We start from the raw sequence: 18554 nt of genomic DNA, 5'->3' as shown, positions 1-18554 counted from the left end.
GAAGTCGTCGAGAAGAGTATAACACCCCACATATTACTCGGGAATCGTGAAAACAAATCGATATTTAAAGAGAAAAATGTTACTGTTACTGAAAGAATAACAATTAATAAAATTATGCACACATTCAATTGTAATGTTTTGTTAACAAAAAAGAAAATACTCAATAGAAAGCCAATCCGTTGCTTATTTTGGAAAATACAATATTTAAAATCATTGTTCTGTTTTTCGCGAGATCTTGCGTCGTATAATTCATTCTGTTATTATTTTCCCAGAATATATTCGTCAGTTTTTCTTTTGTGGAGAAATAAAATGCCAATTAAAAATACGCATGGAAAATGCTTTATGTCGCAAAATAACGCGTTCCACGATCTATAATGCAGACGATGTAGTTTCTCCGACTGGAGAGAGAGAGAGACTCCACAGCATATCGTGGCTATGTTTAACCCGATGTCAATTTCCAGACGTGGCAGTGGATGTAGCTACCGCTCGAATGTAGCCAGATGTACGTAATGGCAGCATTTCTGCGGAAATGGTGGTGCATAGCTCGTGAGCGGCGCGTCTCGGCAAGCATTAGGGCTCCTGTTGCTGGCCAAAGATGGTTATGCGAAAGACGTATTGCGCACCGAACAAGGAATCTAGTCGCAGTATAATTTTAATTAGAATGTCGTTAACAGATATTTGCTGGTTACAACGTTGTGGTAGTAGGTTACATTAAAAATATGTTTAGTACGTATATTTGGGTGAAAATGTTAGCTGCAATGTTATTTTAAATGTGCATAGCAAACTTAAGCTGCATATAAAAAACACAAGACAAAGAAAAAATTTTTAACTAAACGCAAGTGTAAAGAACAAGAGAAAAGAGAAAGATAAATTAAAAAATAAAAGTATAAAAAACAAAACAAAAATTAAAAAACAGAAAGGAACGCATAAAATGCGACATGGTTCCTGCAGAGACACAAAACTGCAATTTCTAATACGTTGTGATGTAACCTTAATGCACATCAAATTCAAGATCGAAGAAGAAAAATTCGCCGCACGGCAAAAATCCATGATGCAAGTGACGATAAGCCGACGCGAAATTCCGACGGATCCGCGAAAATGGGAATCCGGACCGTGTCAATTACCCGCGCGCTTATAAAATATTTGCTCGTCCGCGGAATCTCGACGCGCGGACACGGCCGACACCAATCAAGCTGGCTGGACGCCGGCGTCCATCCGTCAGCGGTGGATAATCCACAGGCCACAAAGCTTCATCGTTTCCGACCCTACCCCGCGTCGCCGCCATGAAAAATGCATCGCGGGGTGAGTGCATACGACGCGATGACGCGGCACGACGTGCACCGGGCCGTGGTTGGCCCAACGACCGTGTCGGAAATATGCGATCCGGTGCGTGTACGCAAACAGCTGATTGAAATTACGTTCGGGCGGGTCCGGGCCGCCCGTTGCACTCGTGTTTTCCCGCCGTTTCCTCGTCGGAAAGAGCGATATCGCACGTTTCGTGGAAAAGTTCGTGGGGAAAAGCGGTGAGGATTTCCTAGGAAATAAGCGGGCGAAAAAGGAATGCGTCGTACAAGGGAAAAGTGCAATTTCGCGTGCACGCGAGAGCTTGTTCTGCAAATGACAATCTCTAACATTCCCTTTTATTTCAAGTACAAATTAAATTAAACACAACGCAAACAAATTAATTTTGGGGAAAAAGGACCAACAAGATGACTTATCTCGATTGCACAACAGTGATACTCGCTATTGGATGATTAAAAATCATAGTGTATCGCACAAACAATTTTCGAGCGATATCATAAAAAAATCAGCTAGATATATTATATATACATATACTATTAGTTTGAAATGTTTTACGAGAATAGCGATTTATGTCAGCAAAATAAAATTAATATATCAGTTTTCGCAAACAATTATTTTAACGCGACATAAAATGATATAAAATTATTTACTATAAATATTATATCTATCTGTAATTTTTTTCCTTCATACATATATTGATAACCACTTTTAAAACCACATTATTTTTGTGCCATTTATTTTTATTTAACAATTAAACTTGACAAATCTGAAACATTCTTCAAGCAGGAGTCGATCTTGATACCTCAACTTATCTCCGCAAGTCGCGGTCAACCAGCCTGCTCAGGCAATATTACGACTGATAGACCGGCTATCGCATTACCGTAAATATCGGCGAGATTCAGGCGCTTTCACTGTGGTTCGCGGCAAATTGTAACGTAGGACGGGAGTTCGCGGTCGTCTGGAACTTACGAGTGTCGGGGATTACGATGCGGTTCCACGAGTATGTCGCCAGACCGTGGGAGGGGTAGGCAGAAGAAGGAAGAGAGAGACTGCGTCCGAGGTTGTGCAAAGAGGAGTGTACACGGGGGGAGGGGGGGGGGGAGGATTCGCTCGAGTGTGCGGGCGCGAAGACCGCGCTCCGGTATTATTTACGGGGCAACTTGCAAAGTGAGAAAAATTACGCCGGCTAGCGCCGGTTTCGCGGGGAGTACGCTGGTTTATGCCACAGGCCCGTGCGGTTCCGTGGGCCAGAGGGTGGACGGTGTTTACGAGTTTTTCAGCCGGGTTACGTACTTCGCTCGTTCTCCACGACGAATAATCTCGACCGCGTGTAAACGCGAAAAGACTTTCTCCTTTATCGTCCTCAGTCAGAGATTTCACGTGTTAAATGGGATGTTCGCGGAGGAAGAAAAAATAGAATTTTCAGAATACTTTAATTTGAGAAAATGTACAATTCATATGTACTCTGCGGAGTCGACAGTTTGAAAATTTAAAGTAACTAGATGTGGTGATTTTCATTGTATTTCACGTGAGATAATTTTTCGCAAAAATATTTTTAATTGTATCACACACACACACACACACACACACACACACACACACACACACACACACACACACACACACACACACACACACACACACACACACACACAATTTAGCCATATTTAATTATAAATGTTTTTATGACATCAGAATAAAGTTTTAAATAAACAATTTCGTGTTTTGCTATTAAAATAGCGAACAAATAAAACTCGAGTACTATAGCATGTTGACAAAAAAAGCGAAACTGTTATATTCCATTTAAATTCTTGATTTTACATTTACAAAAATCATGAAATACCCTACAATGCGATTGTTGTTTTACGCTGTGAAACTCAATCGAATAAACAGCAGCGCTACATTTCTACATGTCGATTAATACGTATGACCTGCAACGCCGACTGCGCGAATGCAGAAAGGTTTTGTCACTGCTAAAATAACGGAGATGGGAGCAGGTCGACACCACTCGATGATGCAGAATTGTTTAAACTCGTTACATCCGTTATTACTATCATTAGCGCTGCTCGGCGTGCGGCGTTCACAGTGTCGCTTCGTATACGCAGAGACAAAGTCACAGACTGTTCCTGTAATTATGCGAGCTTAACGAGGATAATAAGAAGAAAATAGTCTGCGGAGTGAAAACACTCGATGCTTTTGCAAGATTTTACGAAAATTCCCGTTGCATTAAATTCTTCCCAAAGCGTAAACGAACCGCGCGATATAAATATAGCGTTGACTCGCTTTCGATTCCGATAATGCGCCGTGGCATTAATGTCAATTAAAGCCCAATAAAAACAAAAGCTGGTGCAGATGCTTGTGACACGAGTGATCGGGCGACTTTTATAATACCTTCGCATTGCGTGCACCAATGATATATCACGTCCATGAATTTTATGCATATTTATACGATAAATATAATATAAACGAAGTCGCGAGTTAGCCAAATTATTGAAAATATCACGCGATGAATATTTTCCTGGAAAAAAAATACGCTGCGACGGCTGCGTTCCCCTCCTGGCCGATCCTGTTGGATTTCAGCCCCTCCCCCCCGCGCGCGCGCGCGCGCTTTAATTAATCGTAGCCGGTGGAACAACGGAAGAGGAGGGAACGAGAGTGAACGAAGGGCAGAAGAGAGAGGGGAAAAAAACTATACTTTTGCCCGGTTATTTGGAGCCGGGATCGATGTATCCGGTAATTCGAGCCGGATCTCATTGCTCGTGCCAAAATTCTCGAGCGCCGGCTCGAGAGAGGAGTAAAACGCGAGTCGGCAGCGGCGGCGGCAGTACGATTAAAGCGTCGTTAGCATCGATTAGCTTCGTAAAGCTTCCACGGCGAGCGAGCCCCGTCGTGCTTTTTCACGGCGCAAACCCGACGAGTGTTTTTCCCGGCGCGCAGTCTCCCGGAAAGGGATCCCTTAGCGTTCCCCGGCCATGCCGTGTCGCGCATACATGCATACAACACTGCGACTGCAAGATAAACAAATCGAAAATCGATTCCCCGGGTCATTTGGTATTATTGCAGTGCGCGGTGGCGTTCCGGTGATTTTATGTGAAATCCAAGCGTTCTCGTTCGGGATTTCGACGTATATCGTCGCGCAATTTTGCCGTTCGTCCTCTTTCCGCGCGAGCAGCAATAAGATATAATATTGAAATTGATACTTTAGCAATTAACAAAATAAATATCAATAAATTGAAAATTATCACAAATATAACGCTGTTGGATTGAAACGCTTTGGACTCGTTGGGCTTCATCCAAGGCAATTTCTGCCGCGAACACGCATGTCGAATAGCCGCACACTTGTAAACAGAGAAAGAGAGAGAAAGCAGAATAATTCGTTGGGTGCGCCTAGTCATGCTGCGATCTTTAACGCAATTAAGAACCGCACGAGATTGTAGCTTTTAGCTAAATAGACCAATGGAGAGGAAAACGAGGTAGCAAGTATTGTGTACGTTTATACGAGTCGAGAAAGTAATTTATAGATACTCATTCGCCCTAGAATGGACCCGAGGAATGCTGTTTTCTCATGCAGAAACTCCCTAATGAGCGTAATGCCGAAAATTGTACAAAAAAGTTAACGAATTTTCTGTATAATGATCAAATGCATGAATAATTAAATCCAATATTTTTCAAAACTTAATCCGTTCTCAAATATTTCGAACACAAAAATATAGAAAATTATTAATTCATGCAAAACACACACATAATTTTAAAATGCCGACAAATTTCACATATTCCTATTTTATGAAACGCGAAATGCTTAAATAAATCTGACGCGTGCATAACGAGCTTCAAAGTTTACAATAAAAGAAGAAGCTTAGGATATTTTTAATTTTTTCCGCGTATTTACCGCGAGACTATAAACACGCAGTCAGTTTCTGTAGTAGCGTTATGTAGGGCGTTCAATGCCCGGCGTAGAAAAGGTTGCGATCTAACGAGGTCAGTTCCTCGTTTTTAATCTGAATAATCCGAGCGCGCCCTAAGAGCGGAGGGCTGATCGGCATGAACGGAGCGTCGTCGCAGGGTATCCGTGGTTTATTTTCCGATGCTGTGGGCGGCATCAAAGGGCCACGCAACTAACTCTCGCACAAACGTGTGCGTTCATCCGCGCGCACGCCGGTGGCAGGCGCGCATCCGTGGCGGTTTAACGAGGCACGAAGTTTCTCGCCATTACGCCGAGATAAGGAGTTTTTGCTCGCCTCTTTTGCCGGGGTGACAGGGTTAACGGGAGTCAGGGAAACAAATTGCAGAACCGCCAAAAAGTAACAACAAACCCCCGCGAACTTTGGCTTCGCGCACTGAGAGTGGAAATTACGCCGTCGTGCTACTCCTTTTAGATGCCCGCTTTTGTGCGGGACCAGGTTTCTGATGCCGGAGGAGGGGGATCTCGTAAGATCGATCGATATTTTAGCTACCGGTGCTGCCGCCGTTGCTCTTACGTCGTTTTTGCGAAAAAATTCTGTAGGTGCAATGATTTATGAACCCGCCCCGTCACGAAGGTACGGAAAAGTTTCGGTATCAGAGAAAGAGCGAACGACGTTACTTGTTTTTTTTCCTCCCCCTTCTTTTTATTTTATAGTATGCCATTACGTGATATTTTCACAGTTTTACACGCTACATCGATGTCCCTATATTTCGACGAGATGAATACCTTTGAAGCCATCGATATGAAATACGACGGAAGGAAGGCGGCAAAAAGCGCACGTTATAAAATAAATTATACCACCCGTACCGCAGGCGGTAATTACAGACACTCGGAAACGACGTGCCCCGCAATTATTAAATCAACGATCATTACAGCGCGTTTGTTAATTACGAAGTAGGATTCGTACGAATTCTTAGCCCTTCGTGCCTTTTCGTGATCTCGAAACAAGCCGCAGCCGTTATTAGGCAGTCGTTCAATTAAAGTGTTACATGCCATTTTCGCTTATTCCATTACATGGAGTTTAATAAAATGCGTCAACATTACGCGTATTTTTATTTTCGTGGGAATACGTTACATTCCGTAGCGGAAAGAATGAAATACGCTACTAATTTTATCACACACACAAAGACAAAAAACATGATGAAATAATAGAGCTGCACAATGCATTATGCTTTTAATAAAAAAAAATTACTCCTGCTAGCTTCATAAAAGAATTTCATAATTCAACTCCCGATTTAATGTCGAAAATCTCCTGTTTGCGATATCTCAAAAAGACATAAATACGACAAAACACATTTATACGATTTGAGGTAACTTCTTTTTTAAAATGTAATCGCAAAAATTAATTCTTACAAATTGCCGTTTATTATCATCAGAGATGCAATATATACAGGATATATGAAGGAGTAGTACAGCGAGACTAGTTTCGCATTTCGCTACACCAGTTTCTATCTCGAGCGAGTTATTTATGCGCATTTCATTCCCGAACCGTGAATCTGAGAATACAAGTACTCGCATTAAAGTCCGCTACGCAATAATCCCTGGGAAAGGGTTTCGCGTCTACGTGTCTACGCAAAAAGTACCCGGCGGGAAAGCGATTTCGCAAGCAACGCTATATTGCATTGCCACGGCATCGACACAAAGTACACGAGGAACGAGGAGGAGCGCGTTAACGTAAAGAGGAACCGCTCCGGGGGAACAACCGCTGCGAAACGTATCGCGGCGGCGGGATGAATTTCTGTTCCTTTGAGAAGGGTTGCCGCCCCCGAGAGAGTCAGCGCGCCACCCCGGGTCGTACAATCTCACTCGCGTGTTCACGATCACGCTTGTGATACGCACGCGACGGAGATACCGACGACCATCGCGGGACAGCTTACCGAGGACGCAGGAGAAGGGTGGGAGGGGCTGTTCGCGTGCTTAATTTCGGGGTGGAATCGCGTCCGAGATTGCGCTGGCTCAGTGCTCGGCGCCGGCCAAACATGTTCCATTAAGTCGAGACGCAATTAGAAATAAAGGTGGCTGCCGGGATACCTGCTAGAATGTTCCCCGCTACGGCCGTTGTCTCGGTGACGCTTTTCTCTCCCTCGCTCTCTCTCCCTCCCCCTCTTCTCTCTCTCTTCATCGCCGCCGCTATGGAACCCGCAGACGTGTAACCACCTACCTGAAACGCCCGCCGGGCCAACCCGACGAACGACGCTGCGGGAAATAGCGCGGGGAAATATTCAGCTCGGTGCAAATCGTCCGCTCTTACCTGTAACACGCACAAGAGAGAATTCCATTAAGTCGCGCGCTACATCCGTGCTTTACAAGCGGAAATTGAGAAGGACGAGAATCCAGATACAATGGGAATTCTTTCGCGCTTCTTAATCGTCGGAAATATGAGGCGGTAATAACGGAACGAGATAACGGGAATGTATAGATCGGTGGCTGTTTCAATACCTTCGACAACGAATGCCAGATGCTTGGTGGCATAGAGAAATAATGAGATTTATTTAATATCGAGATACGTACTGTGATATTTTACGATAATAAACACGATGAACTGGCGATGCTTGGAGAGCATTCTTGGAATATTATATACGAGCTCGTAATGTAATAAAATAAATCTTAAGTGTACAACTGCAGATTTAATCTATCGCATTTATCTACACGCATATCTATTGTGTCCATCTATCGACATACATATTCTCAGCTTCGGGTATCTGTTAAAAATTATTATTTATTACACAGTTCTAACAAGTCTTTAGCATCAAAGATTGATGCGCTGTTAAACGAAAAATAATAAAAGCAGTTGTAAAAAACACAATTTCACCGCTTACTCTTGATAATCTCTTGTCACTTTTATTCCATTTACGTATAACCTAATTATTGAGTACGCTAACGTTTCATATATATATATATATATATATATATCCGTGATTTCACAGACTGTCATGCATAGACTGATCGTAATCAATCTCCACGAGATGATTAACATGAAAGAACTCGCTCTTCAAAGAGAAAACCATCTCAAAGTGCTAATTAATATCGATCAAGTAAAAAAAGACGATGATCGCATAACGTCGGCGCCAGACTATTGGATCGTTTATTAATTAATTGGCGATCGAGAGCAATATAGACCCTCGTTTAGCGAATCGAAGGCAACAACACGTGAAGTAATTATTATTTTGGTCAGCGATCCGTGACAGTATGCTAGCAGAAAGACAAAGAAAGGGAGAGAAAACGGAGAATTTCATATCCGAGAGAGTGTTCGGTGTTTGATAGGGGTGCCGCATTTACCTTCCGGTCTCACGCACAGGCTTACGGTCCAAGGGGATGTATTCGCATTAACTCTCATTTCTGTCACATTATATCCGTGTCTGCATTTTCCTGTGCTATCTATACTTTTTACGACAAATTTTCTCTGTTCTAGTAAAAAATGGTTTTAATCCTAGAAACGCTAAAGTGTATTTTATTTTGTGCTTTAATGAGAAGAGACTCTGCGAAAAGAGAAAGAGAGAGGGGAGGGAGGGCAGAGAGAAAAAGAGAGAAGGACACAACATAACTTTTACATCAAATATTGCATTTGCAACAAACATTTTTATCGCTCTTCTCAAAGGGATATTTTCCACAACGATTATGTTTTTCGCGTTTTTAAATTACATAAAATGAACGGAATATTTAATTATGTGCTTCTACATCCTCTCCACTCTCATGATATTGCTAGGGCTAAGCGTAACTTCATTTCTAACTATATTACGGAACGTAGGAAAAACGGGGTCAAAGCGCGCGGCTCGTGGTAAATAAAGGCCGGCAAACTTTTCCGATAAAGCGAGGGTTAAAAGCCCGTGCTGAACTTTTATCCTCGCGCATTTTCCGGCTGACGCGCCGTGTCGCTCTCGGAAGACAAATATTTTTGCATCGAGCATTTCCGTAATCAATGCGTGAAGCCCAGTGCTACGCATCTGTTTTAATTGATATCGATTTCTGTAGGTCCCCCGACTCGTCGATGCGGGATGCAATCGATTGCATCTTGATATTTTACACAATAACATTTTAAACATAAAAAAAAATAACGTTATATCTTTTTTTTATAACACTTTCTGGAAGAGTGACAGGCACGTAATGCCAGCATTACGACATCGTAAAAGATATCGATATACATATTACACATAGCCGTAGATGAAGCCATATACGTATATATTATGCAATAAATATACGCAAAAAACGTCAATAAATTCGTTGTTTCACAAAAGAGTTCAATAGAAAGAGAACGTGCATTTCGTCAAGATTGCTTTCACAGAACGGTATAGAAATGATATTTGACTATTGTACAGCATAAATCATTTCAAATTGCCTTTCGAACATGAACAAGCTACCTACGGTTTCCGTTCAATCGTACAACAGGAGACAAGACTCGTTTCACGAGACTAGCCCCGTCGCGGACGTTAGAAGGTTTATCTCTCCGCTGAGCAGACGCAGCCAGACGAATGTCTGGTAGTAGGAGAATACATCTGTGTGTCTCTCAGGACATTCATATGCATATCCGTGTGTACGCGTGTGAGCATCACGAGAGAGACCCATAATCGTCCTCCGAGCATTCTCCGGTTCATTCATGCGCCTCGAGTTGTAGTAGGCGGTTCGCCAGTAAACGAGACGCACCTAATATCAATCATGCAAAGGTCATCACGCAAATGTCTTATCAATATTTCTGCATCTGTGAATCAGACGGGAGATCGAAAATTATCGATTGTAATACATCTATATTTTTATTATACACATTACAGAATGAATTCGATCGAGTGTAAACATTCCGTGTACAATTATGTAAAGTTTATAATTCTTCATAAGAACGCTATATGAATTTACATACTGCAATTTTTAATTAAACAAGAACTAGGGTTTTATGTTATTTTGTATCAAATTTCAATTTATCGTTCATTATTTTAAACTTTGGCAAAAACTTCCTAAAAAGATAAATTTGTTTTTCACCTATAGATTTACAGCTCTTGTATATCTACATTTAACTTTACAAGTTGCCAATATTTCACCGCAATTCGCGAATCGACCGAATCGCTCGCCCGTTGTGAACGGATTGTAGTTACTCAAAAGCGCCGCCGCAAATTGCGTTTATCGAATTCGTTACTGCGATTAGGTTGCATCGGGTGGCGATGCGAATAGCCCTTCTCCCCGCAAGATTGACGCCCTACGCTTGGTGCTTTTAAACGAAGGGCGGACAAAATATGGCGTCATTGCATGCCGGGTTGCGCGGCGGGCGCACGCAGCACGAGATAGTAGAATTGGCAGGAAATTGCGAATTGTCGGCGTGAGCAGGCTGCCGCGGCTCTTGGTGGCCGTTACGTTTCGGAGGCACGAAATAATCCGACCTGTAAATTGAAACCGGTCGCCGGCAGTTTGAGCGCTACCGACCACCGATGACCGGTCGCGCGCCAGCTGACGAACGGCGAAAATTCACCTGGAAAAATAGCTTGATGGTGCGAATAGAGGAGATGGGGGTGGACGAGAAAAACCCGCTTTTACGACATAGTACCCGGCCGGGAATACAAACCGCTTTTTTTTTTTTTTTTTTGCAGTGCGACACGGAAACGCGCTTGCGTCGATGCAAAAAGCTTGCATGCGCGCACTTTCTCTGACGAAATCGCGCGAATCAAATCTCGATTTGAAATCTCATTTGGCGACGATGTTTTCTAATGATTCTCCGCGAATAGAATAACAAATAGTGATAAAAAGCTGCACGCCATTTCGAAGTTTCTTTTTTCATTGCTCTTATGTATTGTTTTGATACAGCAATATATCAATGAGTGACCAAATCGCTATTTTCGGTTAATACAAGATATTGTGCTTCGAATTGCATAAAAAGGAATGTAAAGAAAGCATTATATCAATATATAATTTTATAATATATAATAGAAGCAATTAAATAAAAAGAAAAAAAGATAAATCACATGTCACAATAGTTAAATTATAAATCAAGTGTCTAAAATGTAAAGTTAATCAACGAAGAATTGTAGAACTCCTCAGAGAGCATCCGAAACTCTTATTATTATTTTTTTCCGAATTTTGAAAAAGTAGGGCTAACTTCACGTAAGTGAATTGTGTATCTCTATAGCAATTTCTAACCACGGGTACAATTCACTTCTACAAAATACAATCATACAACACACTAGCTCTGGGGGGTAATGCCAAAGCAGGGCGAAACGGGGGTCCCCGTGGTATCGTACACGCGCGTTGGTCGCGCGTGTGCGATTATTTACCTTTAATTAGAAGCCTCGGCCTATTGCTCGGCACACTAAGCCCAGAGACACCGACCAGTTGCTTTGCGAATGTACATGTACCTTTGCCACACGCATTTGCAGTCGTAATAAATTTCTGTAATGGCGACAACAACCCATTGTATCTGAACTGTTTCCTGTAGTTGTTAAATGCAGCGAAACTGTGTCAGGTACCATCGTGAAGAAAATTTTCTTCGCGTGTATGCGTGCTTTTTAGTGTTTTTTAATAAGCCTTACATAAACATAAAGATATTGATTTCTAATAATAAAGTTGCTATTTAAAATGTCCTATTTTAAATTTTCATATTTTGTTTTCAGAATGAATATTTACAATAATTTGCGCAACAATTATTTAAAAAATTTGATACACTTTGATAGATTTAACAAAAAAAAAAAAAAAAAAAAAAAGCACTCTTAAATACCTTTCTTTCAACGTGAAGTATGCGCGCGTTAATTAAAACAGAGGCGTCGTACATCAGGCGCTTATAGCGAGAGATTAAATTACCGCATCGAGCCGTATCCGGAAGCGTGCCAGCTCTCAAGCGGCGTTAAAGGAAACTTCCCAGTCCGGTGATTCTATTCGCAGCGAGATCGATATCGAGAAAAGTCGTTGGAGAGCCGTTTTACGGCTCGCTCGCCTGCTGGCTGGCGTTGAGCGACTACCAAAGATCCGCGAGAGGTAAGGACTTTTCGATGCCCGCAACAGCATCCGTATATATGCGCACATACATACATAAAAGCATCGAGAGAGAGTGCAAAGCTGCAATGCGGTGCACAATGCACGAACCTGTCGCCTTAAACTGCCGGAAACGTTTGAATTCGATGGACCGACGCGAGCATGAGTTTCACTCTGTCGAAACTCCTGTTCTGAACACACGACGATGCAGATATATTGCGAATAATTAATAGTTAAAAAAAAAAGTGTACCTAATCTTACGATTTATTTATCGAATTCCCATAAATATTATTTAGTATGTAATTCCGTTATAATGTAGAATACTATAAAGTTACAGAATGCCATTCTATGAAATAAAAATGTTTCGATATCAAGCATAGAGAGATCGGTTTGCGGAAATCAATAAATAGAGAGCCACTTAACTTTAGATAAAAAATTGATATATCCTGCATCGAGAGAAATAAAAATTTTTATCGCGAATTTAATCGGCTGACAGCACTGCTTATAAAATAACAAGTTTATACGCTCTCGTCGCAACATATGGAGATTAATTTTCTATTTAGTGACGCGAAAGCGTGAAACCGATAAATCGAGCGGACGCACCGATAGGTTCTCCTCTTCTGCTCTTACGGATATTAAACTAAAAAACAATTAGCAAAAAACATAAATCAGCATCGTGATATATATTTTTTTTTTTTTTTCTTTATTATAAGCCGTGTCGGGGCGTCGCGTCGCTCTGCGCCATCGTAGAGAAACCGCGAGCGTGTCAGTAGGCGAGAGCCGACATAAATCTTGGCGTGCTCCCTTCTGAGAAATAAACCTTCCGCTCTTTTCTTCTCGCGTCGCGACAGCATGGCCGGCGAGGCGACCCTGTTTCCGTGGCGGGTGGTAGATGAAAGTTTTCCTTTGTGCCCGTGGCATGTCACGTTGGTCATTTCGGAACACGAAGGTGGTTCGGAGATGGCGACGGGCGGTACACGAAGGGTGAGTGAGCGATGACGGGGGTGGCAGAAGGGTGACTCTCCCGCACATATTCTGAATCCCGAAGGAGCCTAGTCGCGCAAACACGCTTGCCGGAAGCTGAGGAAAATGAGAGACCGCCGCGTTGGTACTCCGCCTCTCTTTCTATCTCTTTCGCTATCGTACGAGACAAGGCTTTCTCGCGCGCGAGAGACGAAACTTCCGAGGGCCGAGGAACGTGCATGTCACGAACAAACGTGGAAAAAAATTTACGAGCCTGATTCACCGCATGGGCGATAACTCCGGCTGTCGCACATAGGTAGGTTTCAATAGAGCGAGATTTCCGCTCGTGGATGTCGCACCGCGATTGCGAATTCCACGAAGAGTGTGATTCTTGCATTATATTGCACTTCCTCTTTCCATCTGTTGTGTGTCTTTCTCTCTCAAAGCTCGCTGAATCTCCGAAGCTATTTTCTTCATTAAATAAATACCAACAAAAAAATGTTGATTATAGATAAAATATAATTAGCATATTAAAGCAGTAGCAAAAATATTTAAAGAGTCAGACACAATGTACTAACTAATTACATTTTCTTTCGTAAACAAAATTTAATTAATTACATTTTTAACTTGTATATTCTGAAATAACATTATTTTCCATGTCTGAATTCAGTACGCTTAATCTAAAATAAACCTTTTTTTAGTTTGTATCATTATTTCTAATATTAGTTTTTGAAAATACTATGAAAGCGATAGAGACGAAAGGATGATAAAGTCAACCTATGTCGTGTTTAGTCAACTGGAATGGACCCTTTTACAAGTCTGTGTATCCTATCCGAAGGTTTGCGTCTCTCACTCAGCGAGAGAAAAAAGGACGAATAAGGAAAAAACTGGAAAGAGGCACCGTGAAGGATGAAAGCTGGAGAGATAAGCCAACAGACGGTAAGCTGCGAGGCAAAGAATCTCCTCTTCTCTGATTAAACAAAACAACTGTTGGGCGCAGCTGGCTCCTATGGCTTCCGATGCGCAATGCAGAGTTGAGCGGAATTATACGATAAAATCTTTCAAAGGTAGGTCACTCGGTACATTTGAGTGTAATTACCAGAATGTAATCTGATCTATCAATTAATATTACGCAAATGGCATCATCAAATACGTGCTACAAATAATAATGATAAATATTCTCACAAATTTTCGCAGTAATTCAACTGTACGCATAAAATGCAATTAGCTAGCAGTAAAAAATTTTTTTACTTTATTTGTATCAAATGTATATGCAATTCCAGATTAATTATAAAATCTACGACGAGAAAAAGCCGCAATTAAAAATTTAAAAACTGAGAAAATAAAAAATAAGTGAAACCTAAAAATGTAGAACGCAAGTTACACGCGAATCTGAAAGTATTCATTTGCATAGACACCGGTAATAGGCGGTTCAAGAGGCGTTTAAATAAAACGTGCAAAGACAAAGCAGAATTACGTACATGAGCGTAATGAAATAATTGTATGTCCACGATACTTAATTATGATGATAGCAATGCGACGAGAAAGGTGATGGTCCACGTGCAGTTTTAACTGTTGCGTGACGTCGCGTAGTTTTAATTAACGCTACGTTGTAGCATCATACCAAAGGTGCTTATTAACCATGCCGTTGCAATCGCGTTGGCACTTGCCTCGACAATATGGCTACATTAGCTCGCTGCGCTTGTTGGATCCTACGCAATCCGGAAATACAGGAGTAATATGCGCGTGCAACCGTCCACGATTATAGTCGAGCTTTTCTCTCAAGAAAATTGCATTCCATTAGGAATTTAGAATATGTAATAATTATCACAAAAAAAACGGCGCATTCGCCGTTTAATTTTCAATGTATTTTCAAGCAATATTACGTTTTACGACTCATATTATTTAACAAATAAAACAATATTTGTTTGTAAACAAACTTGCAAAAACAATTTATGCATTTTAGTAAATTACTAAAATACGTAAATGTTCTAAATACGTAAATACGTAAATCTATTAATTAGTTTAGTAATCTATCCACTAAATCACTAAAATTTAGTGATCATAGCTGGATTGAATATAACAATCGTACAGTAAGAGATCATATACGATATGTCTCAATGACGATAGAGTTGTCATGATGTCACGTTCGCGATGTCAAACAGATTGATCGACACAATAGCTAAAATAACAGTTTTGTAATTTCTCTTCTTTTTCATGACGGAAAAAAATTGAACGGAATCGTTGGAATGCATTAATCCGTTTTGCAGTTATGTAGCGTCGCCGTGGTTGTTATTTCGCAATGTTTCCCCGAGGCTCGCTGAGCGACGCTGTCGAACGCGCAGGAAACATTTCCGCATTTTATTGGAGAAACGTCGTGCGCGTTTAACGCACCTATCGCGTTTTTAACAATGCGAGCCGCAAATCGCGGTAAAGAAATCTTTCTGAAATTGGCCGTTGACGTCGCGGTTTGTATTGCAAGTTTGTATTGCAATTTTCTAACAAATATCTCTCTCGTGAAATGAGTTTACAATAAGCTCATGTCGCAATCAATATTGCATCACATCGCAGATGTAAATGATACATTTGTTGATGTGTTAAAAAAAAATTTATTATTTGACAGATGTGTATTAATGATGTCAAATACATATGTTCATTACTTTAACAACGTCAATTATCCATCCGTTTGTACGAGAATTGCTGTCAGCGCGCAAAATAAAGATTATTTTATTAGGAAAATTTTATTATACGTATGATTATCAATTATACGTATATTAATCAACAAATAATCTATGTGGTTTAGATATTCTTGATATCGAAAAAATCATCTCGGCAATTAATGGAATCCATTAATGGGATCCGAATGTACAGCATATGGCTGTAGAGAGATTTACCGTGTATGTTATTTCGGTCTAACAAGGGCGAATGTGCGATAATAATAGAATTTAGACACACGTCGCAATTCGAGGCATTGCAGAAACGCTCTTGCGGTAATCGCAGCGCACCGGCGTGCACGCGTCCTGCTGTTTTAACAGAGTGAACACGGTGTGGTCGGCCGAGGCTCGCCGCAGGGGATTGCTAGCCCGTCAGCCCCGTCATGGGGTTTGTGTCCCGGTACGCGAGGTGCACCCCGGCGCGGCCGACGTGTGCAGCCGGAGACACGTAGGAAAGCCAAGAGGCTCGAAGGAAAGACCGCGGGGAGAGTCTCGTAACGCGAGCGATATATATACAAACCCGCGTGTATACGCGAGATATGAGGGACCACCAAGGGCGCGCACCTCCATTTGGCCGGTTCGCCGGCCGACCGTTATGGTTGCGCCGGATAATGTATCTGGATTCATGCCTCCCACGGATTTCCTTCCTATCAACGTGCCGTTTTATACGAAGGATCGCTTCGTAAAATCCGTAAAGAGCGTCGATGCGCGTTACAATATCTATCGAACACGTGTAATATGGTGATCTTTCGTTTTTGGGAAATAAAAATGTTTTTTTTTTTAATTAAAAAAAAAATGTGGAACAGACAATGTAATTACATTAATTGCTAGATAATCAGTGTAATAATACGATTATACATTTTTACGTAAAATCCGAAATTTGATCGCTAATCAAAGCACGCTCACGAATTTAATTTCAAACCGATGACATAGCTATTGAAATATGTAAATATATGGATTAAAGTGGACGAAATTGTACATTTTACGCAAAAAAATTTTTTTAACCCTTTCTTTACACATTCTACAGAGTGTTATTTTGTTAAGTTTTCTGATATATCTATTTTTCTGCAAATTTCCGAACAACTTGGCAACTATTTTATATCAAATACGCGTTGATTGACATTGGACATGAAATGGTTAAGTCAATTAGCTTTCGTATCGCTCGAATTTTCAATCAGTATTGTTTCAATTTTTATTAGAAATCAGTTTATATCGTAGCTTATCCATCTCACGGGCTCTCAAAGATACCCAAGAGACACAATGAAAAATCACGACGATCGGAAAATACTCGAGAAAATATATAATCCGCGAGATATAAAAATGGCACGCGGCGGAAGAGCGAGACGGATATTATTGCCGCTGCACTTCTCCCGTGCGATCGAACGACTCGTCAACAGGGGAATATGGACGGCAATGCGATCGGCGTCACCATTAAAATGCAACAGCGTGTTCGAATCCGGTTGCGGACAGTGCGCCGCGTTGTCGGCGATAAAACGCTCGAAATTCCTGACTCATTAAACGATGCGCGGCACGACAAACAAGAGGCACTCGATGCGCCGTTCGGACTAGAATTCACGCCGGTACGCCGGGCGCTTGTCGTGCCCCGACTCGGATTGTTTGGCAATCGCAAATACCGCGCTAAAATATGAACGATACCGGGGCTGTGAATTGTCGACGGCGACGGGCGAGCGGCGAGTTCTGTCATTGATTCTGGAAGCGAGCCGCGGCGCGCGATCGCGATAGCGCGAGAGAGCGGAGAAACGGTTCGGGTCGCCCGAACAAATTGATCCGACGCAACCGGCGAAGGCGAAGCGGAAGCTGAATGGAAATCCGCGAAAAACGCGCCTGCCGATCGGCGAGATTGGATTGGCGAACGTATACGACGCGTACGTGCGCACCGCGTATACGTCGGGCGAAATGAAAACTCGAGAGTTATACCGGCTGCGTTCTCCTCTGATGACTGTTTCATCTTCTTTTGTAGCCGCCGGAGCCAACTCGCCTCGTTCGTTCTCTCGCTCACAAACGCGGAAATTCGTATTTTCCACGCAAGATTGGCAAATTTCGAGTATTTTACGATCAACACAGAAATTTTTGGCCTTTTTATAAAGTAAAGAAGAACCCGTGGAAATTTGTCATAAAGAGAAAGCAATATTCGATCGTATATAAAATGAGACAAAAGTGGCGAGAATACGCGATGCTTCAAATCCTTTTAATATTTTTACTTTACGGCAAGAATAATGTAGATATATATTAAAATTTAACGGATACCTTGAATAAGTTCTCGCTGTTTTTTTTGTTAAAAAAAAACATTAATTTAAAATATAAGGCTTACAATAACTTTACTCAAAGTATTGTCCATCATTAGAGACCACTTTCTCCCATCTTTCTGGCAGTAATTGAATAATCCCCCGTCGAAAAAACGATTCATCTTTTGACGCAATCCATGAATCGACCCATTTTTCGGTTTCTTCGAAAGAATGGAAGCGCTGCTCGCTCAAACCATGCGCCATCGACCGAAACAAGTGGTAATCCGAGGGGGCTATGTCCGGTGAATACGGCGGGTGAGGTAGAACTTCCCATTGAAGCGTTTCCAGGTAAGTTTTGACTGGTTTTGCCACATGTGGCCGAGCATTGTCATGTAACAAAATGACTTTGTCGTGTCT

The 18554-nt window shown here is 41.7% G+C and overlaps 1 long non-coding RNA gene across 1 annotated transcript in view; it reads right to left on the bottom strand.

The window, feature by feature from the left end:
- Positions 1–2851: 2851 nt before the first annotated feature.
- LOC136997244 (uncharacterized) overlaps positions 2852–18554 on the bottom strand; it is a 240932-nt gene continuing 225229 nt past the window's right edge. The window contains exon 2 of the long non-coding RNA XR_010888061.1: positions 2852–7517. This is a non-coding gene — a long non-coding RNA (uncharacterized lncRNA). The remainder of the gene's footprint in view (positions 7518–18554) is intronic.

Source organism: Linepithema humile, chromosome 1 (assembly GCF_040581485.1).
Source record: "Linepithema humile isolate Giens D197 chromosome 1, Lhum_UNIL_v1.0, whole genome shotgun sequence".
Lineage (NCBI taxonomy): Eukaryota > Metazoa > Arthropoda > Insecta > Hymenoptera > Formicidae > Linepithema > Linepithema humile.
This window is presented reverse-complemented; position numbering and strand designations above follow the sequence as displayed.